Source organism: Phalangium opilio, unplaced genomic scaffold (assembly GCF_054372755.1).
Source record: "Phalangium opilio isolate 3A_F unplaced genomic scaffold, DU_Popi_V2 ptg000082l_1, whole genome shotgun sequence".
Classification (NCBI taxonomy): Eukaryota; Metazoa; Arthropoda; class Arachnida; order Opiliones; family Phalangiidae; genus Phalangium; species Phalangium opilio.
In genome coordinates, this window is record NW_028324189.1 from 4,163,122 (window position 1) to 4,176,827 (window position 13,706).

Below are 13,706 nucleotides of genomic sequence, written 5' to 3' on the forward strand. Positions count from 1 at the left end.
AATTGAGAAGCTCATCTTCAAAGCGAAAAGTCAGAGGAGTTCCTACAGCACTAGCTTTGGATATCAAAGCTCCCCGAGGTCTAACCAGTCACGTGGTAGCTTCTATCCGTCTTTCTTGAAGGACGAAAAGTTTGAAGCGTGCTCCAAGCTCGTAGTAGCGTTTTGCTTCTTCACATGCTTGGTAGGAACGGTTGTGGTTGTCGTGAAACTGAAAGTTGCGAGGTCGGGATATCCCTGTCTATAGAAATCGTTGGACTAGTGAGGAATACTTAGGACTAAATTGCGGAAATATGTAAATCAATAATATACAGACACTATAAATTATCATTAAAAACATTTGATTGTTTACCAATATCTTGGCGAACATAAATTAAGACGTAAGTTATTTTCACTTAAATTTTATTTATAATCAACTTGAACAAAATTAACTATTCATTAATCAATTTAATATAAAAAAAACAATTATATATCATTGGTACAACAATTCGGTATATCGTAAGGTTATTTATGGTAACTTTCTTTTAATTTCTTTCTGTCAAAATCAAGTGAGATCGTAATCTTGATTGAACCACTTTACCATGCCATTGAAAAATTATGAAAACATTCCGTAGACGCCAACGCAATTCAAAGTTATTATAATTTATATTTTTAAGAACAAGTCTGAATATAAAACGACAAATTATAAATAATATCATAAGTAATGTTCCTTAAGTTTGTCACTGGTTACTGAGAGCTTGTCATGAAGTGACGTAGGTAAAACGTCAAAGATTCTCTTAAAGCGACGCCTGGTGAGGTACAGACTATATAGGATGATGAACAACAAAACCACGTGTAGTCAATTCTCGCGTCGTTCTCGAACTAGCTCTAGCTGTAAGTCTCTGGCATTACAAAGCATAGGAAGTGTCATACTTATTATGATAAACAGTTTGCTAAATAACTTCTTCGGAGTACTTCGCTGTATGGTGCGAATAAATTTTGAAATAATCAATGATAATTTTTAATAATATTTGGGCATTATTCAATAATAATTAAGAAATTAAATACATTAAAAAAGGAAACCTAACATATTATTGTGAGAAAATTATCCTTAAGATATCCTCCAGCAACTCCAAGTTAATTATCTAAAACTATACTGTATTTCAATATCACTTGACAGCGAAGATAAAGTCAATACTACCTACCTATTATAATGAGTTAATGACAAGAAGTGAAAACATCATCAGAATGAGAATTCTAATTACTAACGAGACGTTAACCGGTAGAATAAAGGGGGTGGCTAATTAACCATAAATGTTTTAAAAGTAGTTCTTAATCGACAAGGCGTGGTTAGTTGCTTGACTTTTAATCAGTCAGTCCCTTCTGCACGGTAACTTTTAGAAATGAGGTTTTAAAATTATCATAAAAATATTTTTCAAGCTTTTCTTTCCTCTGTTAGGCCTAATTGACACCGATTATAATTTCTTCTCGAAGACGAAACGTTTCCTAGTTATGCTAATCGAGTTTAACTCATTTTTACAACTCGTCGCGACTCCGTTTTTTTATCGCAGACTCCCTCATTATTTCGTTTTTGGCCTGAATAACTAGGGCTCAATTAATCATCCCAAATTAGGTACGCATCATTTTTCAAAACTTTCTCGAGTGTCTTAGATGATATTGCGTATAGTTTTTTTTTGTGTCGCAATTTTCCACTTTAAATTAACCTTTAAACCTTTGTTGGAAATGTTTCAAATAGCTTGACGTTTACTAATTCGTTTAAAAACCTTAAATATGAGTTAGGTTTTTTTTTTATGAAAAATGAAATATTAATTGGAGATAATGTGGCTTGAAGGAATGATTTACTGCCTTAAATTATTATACCAGAAGTATATTACCTTCGAAGTTTCTATAGCAAGTTTTTAATTTCTCGTAATGGTCAAACAAAATGATCAATTTGTACCCTACAATGATTTAATTTGATAAACAAATGAGAAGTTTGTTAAAATGATTAGAAATACTATAAATTGGAGATAATGTGGCTTGAAGAAATGATTTACCGCGTTAACTTATTATACCAGAAGTATATTACCTTCGAAGTATTCTAAATCAAGTTTTTAATTTCGCGCAATGGTCAAACAAAATGACCAATTTGACCCTACAATGATTTAATTTCATAAACAAATGAGAAGTTTGTTAAAAATTATTAGAAAGACTTCGCCTTAGGTGAAACATTTGCACAGAGGTCACAGTTTGAACTTATATGGTTTTCAACGTCAAAACAGCGCGGTCAGAACTTTTCTTTATTACTTCTCATTGTTTTGTAAATTTGACATAACATACCCTACAATTTAACACAGTGTTATTCAACTCATTCGGATTCCCAAATCTAAATACCAAGATAATTTAACATTATCGCGTACTGCGAATGTGGTAAGCCAGGATTCCTAAATTCTAACTTTAAAGGGTCATGACCTTCTCGGAAAATAACTCTCCCGCAAGGTGCCTTTGAAACGTTTCTGTTCCCGCCAGGCTATAAGAACGAGTTTCGTGAAATAAAAGAAAATAGTAAAAAAAAAAATAAAGATAGAAATATCTGGCTTCTTTACGCAACATTCATAACAACAAAAATCGTGCCGTTAATGGTGAAACTCGATTAATACATACGAAGCAAAACAGCGGAAAAACTGGTAATGATTCTAAAAGCGTTAAACAGCTTGTCGATTGTGTACGCCAGTTTCTCTTAAATGTAGAAAAAAGTTTCTACCACAAGTTCATACTTCATATTGCTATCAAAGGCCCCCCAAGTCATTTTATGTCATGCCAAAAGCCCGATGGCTATACAACTATACAATAAGTAATAAAACTACACCAGAAGTTCGTATTACCAAGATAAACTAAGTAATCTAAAGATAAGCCATTGAAGTCAATATTTTCTCTATAATGGGCTTCTGCCATTTATAATTAGTGCGAGAATTAGTGTATTTAATTAAGTATTAAACGGTAACTAGCGTGGCTAAATAATGTAATGAAGTCGAACATTGATCACTGCCAATTAACAATACTTCAACTGGACCCCAGCCCGGTTTTTAAGTCTAAAGTATGTGAATTGTGGAAGAGAAATGATGATGGGTGTAAAAGGCCAAAGTAAATTCCACAGCCAGTAAAACTCGGGCTACTGACCGCCAACGCTTCAAAAACACGTAGCTTGTGACAGGGCCGAGCGCGATTCTGTCGGGGGAATAGATCGGGTTACGTCCGTTTCCTGAAAAAGCTGTCCAAGTAGACGCTTGATCAATCATTCAGTGGACAACTGGGGTTCCCTCACTATAACAAGGCCTACTGTTCAAGCAGTCAACATATTGCCTCGTCACAACTCCCAAAATAAACGGGTTGGTAAAGGCCAGAAGCGAAAGAAGTAACTAGTTCAAGTGAGTGATGGTAGCAAATACACCATCAACACTACAACAACGTTGAACGCAATATGTTCCAACCCGGGGAAACCATAGGATGAAAGTCAAAGAGGAACACCTGATTTTCATTAATCAAAAGTACGAAGTATATACCGTATACATAAATTGCATAGAGCTAAAACTGGTTGGGAGTTTAAAATAATTCGGAAGCCCGGAGGATGGTGAACTTTCTCTAAGGTCAGAGAAATATGAGACGTACCATGTTACCACCACCATACCATTCATAAATGAACCCCGTTACCCATAAACATTTTTTAATTCCTTCAGAAGGGAACTTAAACTTGAACTGGTGTAAAAGGTTTTAAACCTAACCTGCTGGACCCTTAACCATGGCCTTATTATCAAAAGGACCCAGCTTGTAACGGTGGAAATTCTTATTATCAAAATTATCTCAAAATTTGTCAAAATTATCTCAAAATTTATAAAACGAATTTACCTTTCCAATTCTAATTTTAAAATCTTAAAAAGTAACCAAATACACAAATACTTATTCAAACAAACTGAGGGTATTGTCCGGTCTTGGGACTCTTGAATGCAGGCATTCAAGATACCTTGACAAATCAGCCCCTTTGTATCTACCCAAGATGGGAGCGTTCCAACTGCTGCAGAGGTTGTTTGCCCCATCCCGTCCATTCGTTCCGCTAAGGTCAACATTTGGAACTTGCAAGAGTGACCCCTTTGCCTATTCACTCCTAACCTCTCCCCACATGTAAATAGAGTTTCCTCCTTATAAAAATAACTAGAAAGAAAACAAGGTTGCCAAACTAAATATTTTTGTATAGTTGTAAGTAGTGTTAACATAAGGACACCTGCAAAATGTTATTGAACTCGAAAGTCGGGAACGTCCAAAATGACGTAGATCACGCGTAGGTGGTTTTTCCACAAAAAGACTAACGTGTCCAAGAGGACGCGAGGTCCGAATAATTTTGAAAACAGAGAGTCCGATCGGATACTTGAAAGAAATAGGACGAACGTTTTTGGTCCTCGACCCCTTTGCGCGCCCTAACCTTGGCGATCATGAGTTTGGGGCTCGGACGCTGACGATCCGCGATTGGAATGAAAAGTCCCGCGCGTTACTCTTTGTTTATGCGTGCAAAACCAAATCCTAATAAACTTAGCCTATAAGAAAGGAAATTCCGAGTCCATCTAAAAACCCGGGTAATGAAATTAATAAGATAAGCGCGCCATCATTATTAAAAACCTGTGCGCGGTACCGCGTTAATAACAACCTGGCGCGATACGTGAATATGAAAAACCTGTGCGCGAAGTAAATCGCGCAACAAAGGATTTACCACGTCCGAGAATTGGATAATCGTCGGCCCGCAAATATCTGCAATGGACTCCCCGAACTACTTGAGTATCTACCCGCTAATAGGGTTTATTTTATTAATTATGCTTTATTGAATATTTTGTGTTTTTATTATTATCGGTTCTATTGAACCTGACCTCTTGTATATATATTAAGTCTTTTAGCCTAGACCATGGTCAACACCATTAAGGTGTTTATATTTCGTAATGATTATTTCTAGTGTTAATTAAATCTTTGTTAAATTTGGCAACCTAAACTATCTAGTTATTTCTCATCTTCTTATATCTAAATTTAAAAATCAATCCCCTAGACAACGTACCTATTCTTTATTTCTCACGCAAGTCCCAATAGTGAAGGCTTGGCGGTTACCCGGACCATATAAAACAACCTTTGTAGGGAACGAGTTCATCCCATGGGTAGTATGCAATCCTAACCACCACTCTCCATCTCACACCTTATATATAAAAAAATTCCCTTACAAAATTGGGGGTCCGTCCGGGATATCATGTTATATATGTCGTACAAATTTTTTTTAATGCATTAACCCTGATTTATTAATTTCAAAATTTCGGAGTATCTCTAATCGCCCTGGTAACCCATGAATTTGCACGATTGTGCTTTATATATTTTGATAAGAATTTTTTTTGCCCCATGCTATAGATGCTATAGTGTGAATTGTATGTTTTATTTGTTGAACCTTCCCAGGGTTAGTTTAGAGTACTTTGTTTAATTGATTAGTGATTAGTGTTAAATTATTTTTTATGTATAGAGCGGGAGATAAAGCCCATAAGGAACACTGTGACCGTCTAAGAGCGGCACGTTTAGCAAGTCGTAACGACCGTAGGCAATCTCTCCCAATTGTTAAAACAAAACAGTCTAAATCAAAATCTAAACAATTAAGTCCAGTCAATATGGCTAGCAATAATTCGTCAAGAAACCCCTCTCCAGTTAGAAATTCAGTTAATTTATCCCAGTGGGGAATCCCCCCTTTTTCTACGGGTAACAATAACCCAAATGCCAGTATAAGCCAAAGCATGGCCACCGGCTTATCTGTTAACGCCCCCTCCGCTGTAGTAACCAGCGCGAGCAACACCTTTATCCCGCCAAATAACAACATTTTCGCTGGGGGTAATCAAACTTTAACCCCTTCTATAACTACGGGAACAAACACCTCTACCGTACCCAATGCAGCTGGGCCTAGTTCCAATATTCAACCCCCTACAGCGCCCGTAGCCAATAGCTCGGCCCCCGTTTCAATTCCCGGGGATGTTTTAACTCAAATTCTTAACCAACTCTCAGCTCTATCAGTCCAAAATCAACACCTGGCCACCCAAAATCAACAATTTGCCACCCAAATAGCAAACCTTCAAGCAGCAGTAGTTCCTGCGCCACCCCCTCCCACTATAGCTAATACACCAGCTAATAATCCGGGCAGTGTTAATGTAGCTCCTAATCAATTTTTACCAGCTAATAGCCCTGGTAGCGCAAATCAATCGACTAATCAGTTTTTACCACCTAACCCAGGTAATCAATTAAGTCAGGCACCCATTATGGGAACGCCCCCATTACCCATGCCAAATAGCGCGCCCCAAAATCCGTTTAATACCCCAGCGCCCAGCGTAGCTAATTACTCTATAACGTCAAACACCAATCCCGCTACAGCGCCACCCCCAATGTATTGTCCACCAACTACCCCATTTATGTTTTCAAACCCATTACCTGCACCCACCTACGCCGGCAATCCCACAGATGCAGGCCCAAAATTATTCTTGTGTAGGGTTAAACAAATGCGTATGACTTATAACGTCCCAGAACCCATATTCACCCAACAATGGGTGCCCACCTTATTAACCGGCCCAGCATTGGAATGGTTTTATACTCAAAACGCAATTACCCCTTTTTCCGACTTAAATACTTTCGAAACCGCTCTGCGCACCAGATTCGAAAGGAAAGAGCACGATGAAAATATTAAAGGGAAGATAACCGATAGAATACAACGCGCTCAAGAATCCGTGCATGAGTACGCGGAAGCAATTTTAAAACTATGTCATCAGTTAGTTAACCCTCCAGATGAGAGAAAACAGATAAAATACGTCTTTCGTAATATGCGCGACGATATCAAACCATATTTAGCTACCAAAACTTACACTTCTCTCAGAGAATTATTAGATGATGCCTCGGGAGTAGAAAGATCTGTAAACAAGCAAAAACGAGGTGTGGGAACCAATAGTTCTACTTCCACAGTTCAAAATCCTCCGCTTTCTCAAAACCCGAGATATCATAATAGTATCAGTCAGAATTGGAACTCAGGGCCTCCCAGGCCCTCATTTAACCATCTTAATCCGCCTCGCGGAAATAATTACCAAAATCCTCCTAACCCCAACACTCAGCCTAAAGTTATAGCTCAGAGTAATAATACACAAAGATGGGTCCCAACCTGTCACAGATGTTCGCAAAAGGGTCACATTAGTCCTGCGTGTCCCAATTATCCCCCTAATAATTTAAACCATCAAAACCCCCAAAGTTCGGGAAACGCCAATCCGGCTGGTGCCCACGGGTTCAGCAACCAGTCTGTACCGCAATCAGCTCTAACGACTCCGCGGCCCACGAACCCGAACCCCTTCCTATAAACCCTATATGTCAACCTGATTTTTCTACTGAATCCCAAGACTTTTTAGATATTTATTTAGGCACCATACCTTGCACCGCTCTTGTAGATGGGGGTTCAACCCATACTCTACTTCATAAAGACTTAAAACCCATTTTAGAAAGCTTGGGTTATGCAACCTCCAACACCTCTATATTAGCCCTTGATCAACCGGATGGAAGTCTATTAGCCACCCACGGTGTTGTTACAGTACCATTTTGTTTACCCAGAAAAGAAACCCCCTTTCAGGCAGTCTATGTATCTGGAATTAATTACCAATGTATATTAGGTAAGGATATTTTACGCCAGGTCGGCATGTTAGTCGACTATGGACTTAATAGCTTTTGTTACCGAGACGCATTAGACAATAGTTTTTACTTCAAGGGTATTGCGTCATCCAATCATGGTAGTGTTTGCCGATTAAACGCAGTATATCAGCTTATTAACGAAGCTAAGGTATTAGATAATCCCCATAGTTTAATTGATGAAGAGGGTATAATTAAGGCCTTAGCCACGGCTACCTTACCAGTTGATCAGGCGCAAGTACTAGAGAATTTAGTTTATAAATACAAGAATATTTTCTCTACCGTACCCGGAAGGACGACCTGTATAGAACATTATGTCGATCTCACTGATCCTAGACCCATTTCCGTTCCTCCATATCGAGTTTCTACCCCCAAACGTGTTCTCATTGATGAAACCATCAATGAAATGTTAGAACAAGATATAATTGAACCTTGTAATGGCCCCTGGGCTAGTCCAATCATAATCATCCCCAAAAAGGATGGCGGAAACCGCCTTTGTATCGACTACCGAAAATTAAATGCCGTGACCCGTCGTGATGCCTACCCCCTCCCCCGTATAGACGATATACTTGAGTCAATACATAATCCGAAGTTTATCACTACACTCGATATGCGGGCGGGATACTGGCAGGTACCCCTCCATGAATCCCATCGCGACCTAGGTGCCTTTGTCACCCACCGGGGACTCTTTAGACCCAAAGTCTTAATGTTTGGTATGACAAACGCACCGGCAACCTTCCAGAGGATGGTTAATTCCTTGTTTTTAGACCTCTCGGGCCGGGGCGTTTGCGCATACCTGGACGATTTAATAATAGCCTCACAGGATTTCGAGTCCCATATACGTACCTTAGCCGAGGTCTTTGACCGACTCATGCGAGCCGGCCTCACCATAAAGGCTTCTAAGACACAGTTTTGTCAAACCGAATGCAAAATCTTGGGGCACATAGTGTCAGAATCAGGAATCCAAGTCGACCCAGACAAAACATCCACTATACGTGATTTCCCCGCACCCAAAAACATAAAACAACTAAGAAGGTTTTTGGGCATGGCATCCTACTACCGTCGATTTGTAGAAAACTTTTCAAAGGTCGCCAGCCCTCTAAATCACTTATTGAAGAAAGACGTAAGGTGGCACTGGAACGCCGAGCAGGAAACCTCTTTTAAGATCTTAAAAGAAAAGCTAGGATCTGCCCCAATATTATGCACTCCTGACTATAACCACCCTTTTCAAATCCATTGTGACGCCTCGAACGTAGGCCTAGGAGCCGTTTTAACCCAGACCATAGACGGGAAACGCCGCGTCGTTCAGTACGCTAGTACTTCACTTAGTACCGCAGAAAGAAACTATTCCGCCGTAGAGCGTGAAGCTTTAGGTGTTTTATTTGCCGTCGAAACCTTCCGCCCTTACGTAGAAGGCACTCATTTTGAGTTATTTACCGACAATAGCGCCATTAAATGGCTTCATAAAGCGCCCGATCCAACCGGCAAATTCGCCAGATGGAACGCCCGCCTACAGGCATTCGACTTTACCATTTCCCACGTCCCAGGCATTCATAACGTAGTTGCCGACACCCTTTCAAGGATTCCCGAATCCCTGGAAGTTGGTCATGTTTCAGCCCTGGCTTCGGCCACAACCCCGTCGCGATTAGTTCGCTTTGACAACGAGGAACTAATTAAATCCCAACGTTCAGACGAAAAATTAGGTCCCCTAATTTCTTATTTAGAAGAGAACAAACTACCCCAAGATAAAGACTTACGGGCCTGGGTAGAAGACATCGCAGTCCATTGTGACATAAGAGATCAAATCCTATACAAAGACACCGGAAAGATAGATCTCTATGGGTGGGATAACTTTAAGATTTTAGTCCCCCAGTCTCTTAGAGCCCGGTTACTACACGTGTCTCACGATATTCCCTCCTCTGGCCACTTCGGTATCAAAAAGACAATTAAACGCCTTCAGAGCCAGTACACCTGGGAGAAAATGACTTTAGACATCACCAATTATTGCCGTTCATGTACCGTGTGCCAAACCACTAAAGCCCCCAACCAAGCACCGCCTGGACTCATGAAACCTAGCGAAGTTACTAAGCCTTGGTCTGTCATTTCTCTTGACCTTAAAGGGCCATTTCCCCGATCTAAACGTGGTTTCAAGTATATTTTAGTCGTCTCGGATTACCTCACCAAATGGGTCGAGATATTTCCCCTACGGAAGGCAACCACTCCCCCTATTGTACGTCATCTTGTAGACGACGTGTTTACACGTTATGGTTTACCCGACACGATTGTCAGTGACAATGGCAGTCAATTTGTAGCTAAATTATTTGACAACGTTCTTGAAAAATTGCAAATTAAACATAGATGCACATCTGTCTATGCCCCTCAATCCAACCCTACTGAGAGATATAATAGAACGATAGGGACCATGATTACTTCCTATATTGAAGGAAGTCAACAAGAATGGGACCGCGGCCTCCAACAGTTCGCCATGGCCATACGGTCAGCGGTACAAGATTCCACAGGATTTACTCCATCATATCTTATGTTCGGACGGGAAATGAGAACCGCGTATAGTCCCCTGGTTTCTCAAAACCCTGATTATTACGACAATGGCGTAACTTCCCAAGTTTATGGTTTAACAATCCAAACCAAAGTCCAAGATGCACTTAAGGTAGCTCTAGAAAATGTTCGTAAGGCACAAGCCTCGCAGAAGGCGCAGTACGACAAGCACCATAGGAATGTTGAATTCGACGAAGGTTCATTAGTCTATAAAAGAACCCATTATCTTTCGAAAGCGTCAGATTATTTTTCAAGTAAACTTGCTCCTAAATACGACGGTCCATTTCGCATTGCGAAAAAACTATCTCCCCTAACATACAGGCTAGAGTCCACGAAAGGACGTCCTTTAAAAGGCACTTTCCACATTAGAGACCTGAAGCCCTATGTTTCAAGGACTGACTTAGTCTTGCAAGATTCTGATTTGGCTGATGGGACAGGTTCCCCTGATATTTATGTTCCTAATTCCAACCCCCAACAACCCTTTGGTGGTTATAATTTGAGGCCAAGGGCCGCACACACTGGTAGAGTTCAACATTAAAGAGCCCATTCACCAGTAATATCTATTTAGCATTATTTACCCCTTTCTAGGTTTTAGAAAACCAGAAAGACAATTTTTTTTTACAACCTGGATGGTTGCGTACCCTAGGTACGTGATCCTTGTAATTCCAGATCATTTTAGGCCTCTTTATATGTAATTGTTTTTTTTTATATTCATGGTATACCTGTACATATGAGATACTCTCAGTGGCATGCCACCATAATTTTTTTTTGTTTACGTCACAATTTTTAACTTTTTTTTGCCCTGTACATACATATTTTAACATGTGTTCTCATGCGGACATGAGAATTAAGGTGGGGGAGAGTGTAACGGTGGAAATTCTTATTATCAAAATTATCTCAAAATTTGTCAAAATTATCTCAAAATTTATAAAACGAATTTACCTTTCCAATTCTAATTTTAAAATCTTAAAAAGTAACCAAATACACAAATACTTATTCAAACAAACTGAGGGTATTGTCCGGTCTTGGGACTCTTGAATGCAGGCATTCAAGATACCTTGACAAATCAGCCCCTTTGTATCTACCCAAGATGGGAGCGTTCCAACTGCTGCAGAGGTTGTTTGCCCCATCCCGTCCATTCGTTCCGCTAAGGTCAACATTTGGAACTTGCAAGAGTGACCCCTTTGCCTATTCACTCCTAACCTCTCCCCACATGTAAATAGAGTTTCCTCCTTATAAAAATAACTAGAAAGAAAACAAGGTTGCCAAACTAAATATTTTTGTATAGTTGTAAGTAGTGTTAACATAAGGACACCTGCAAAATGTTATTGAACTCGAAAGTCGGGAACGTCCAAAATGACGTAGATCACGCGTAGGTGGTTTTTCCACAAAAAGACTAACGTGTCCAAGAGGACGCGAGGTCCGAATAATTTTGAAAACAGAGAGTCCGATCGGATACTTGAAAGAAATAGGACGAACGTTTTTGGTCCTCGACCCCTTTGCGCGCCCTAACCTTGGCGATCATGAGTTTGGGGCTCGGACGCTGACGATCCGCGATTGGAATGAAAAGTCCCGCGCGTTACTCTTTGTTTATGCGTGCAAAACCAAATCCTAATAAACTTAGCCTATAAGAAAGGAAATTCCGAGTCCATCTAAAAACCCGGGTAATGAAATTAATAAGATAAGCGCGCCATCATTATTAAAAACCTGTGCGCGGTACCGCGTTAATAACAACCTGGCGCGATACGTGAATATGAAAAACCTGTGCGCGAAGTAAATCGCGCAACAAAGGATTTACCACGTCCGAGAATTGGATAATCGTCGGCCCGCAAATATCTGCAATGGACTCCCCGAACTACTTGAGTATCTACCCGCTAATAGGGTTTATTTTATTAATTATGCTTTATTGAATATTTTGTGTTTTTATTATTATCGGTTCTATTGAACCTGACCTCTTGTATATATATTAAGTCTTTTAGCCTAGACCATGGTCAACACCATTAAGGTGTTTATATTTCGTAATGATTATTTCTAGTGTTAATTAAATCTTTGTTAAATTTGGCAACCTAAACTATCTAGTTATTTCTCATCTTCTTATATCTAAATTTAAAAATCAATCCCCTAGACAACGTACCTATTCTTTATTTCTCACGCAAGTCCCAATAGTGAAGGCTTGGCGGTTACCCGGACCATATAAAACAACCTTTGTAGGGAACGAGTTCATCCCATGGGTAGTATGCAATCCTAACCACCACTCTCCATCTCACACCTTATATATAAAAAAATTCCCTTACAAGCTTGGAGGACATTATGTGTCCCTTAATATATATGGGGGTCTTAAACACCCAATTAGCTTAGGATCTTTAATCATGTTAAGCCATACACGATGAAACCTCTTAGACAAGGTTCAAATTTCTCGATAAAAGGGGTCAATAGTGAAATTGAAGACACGCAGCTTCCGGGAAAGTTTCTAGCTAAAGTTACGTTAACTAAAGAATATTTTCTACCTGTACATGCACTAACCTTACATTATTTTAATGAACTAAAATTAAAAACTTTATTGAAATAGTAAGACAAACCGTCTTCCATTTTGGTATCTATCCTCCATTTGAACGTCGTCGTTAAATTTCGTGGAGTTTTTTCTTTGCAGGATGTACGATTATAACCTATTTATCCAATTAATTGGTGTAAACACTCCAATTAAAGTCTTAAAATTTAATTACTAACTTATTAAAACACGAACTTTCGATAAAACAATATGAATGCGTGCTCTAAAACTTAAATTTCAACGCGAAAAGCACTACCGAGTACCGACAATCCAACACTCATTAAGCCTAATTTTGAAATTGAATATCGCGGACTTGACTTCACTAATTTACCAAACTAGCAAAATTTTCACGAGATAAAACTAATTTGCATAATGAACACAAATTTCACGAGATAAAACTAATTTGCATAATGAACACAAATTTCACGAGATACAACTAATTTGCAAAATGAGCGAAACTTCTTAAAAAACAAGACTCGACTGACTGTACTAATTTGCACAATGAGTGAAAGTTCTTAAAAAACAAGACTCGGCTGCACTATTTTGCACAATGAACCAAAATTTAAAAAAGCAAGAATCGGCTGCACTATTTTGCCCAATGAACCAAAATTTAAAAATAAACACTCGGTTGTACTATTGTGCCAAATTAACAAATTTAAAAAGAAGTGAAAATGAAAAAATAAAAAAGAATTAAGGAGTTAAAATATAGGCAAATATATTGAACTCTGCAAACCACAAGTCAGTAGCTTAGTCCGTTTAACCGTTCTAAGTTACGAGGTATGGAAGCTAATACAACTTTACGAGATAAATAGAGAATCTGTTTAATATTCAGGACTCGTCTCGTCTATTCCTAGAAATTGATATCCCACCCCCTCCCTTCTTTCGTAATACGACT

At 39.1% G+C, this 13,706-nt stretch overlaps 1 protein-coding gene across 1 annotated transcript in view; it reads left to right on the forward strand.

The window, feature by feature from the left end:
• The first annotated feature begins 95 nt into the window (after positions 1 to 95).
• The window catches only part of LOC149651032 (protein NDNF-like), a 33,775-nt gene continuing 20,164 nt past the window's right edge, over positions 96 to 13,706 (forward strand). Inside the window, exon 1 of the mRNA XM_089847787.1 lies at positions 96 to 377. The gene's annotated coding sequence lies outside the window, so the exon portion shown is untranslated. The remainder of the gene's footprint in view (positions 378 to 13,706) is intronic.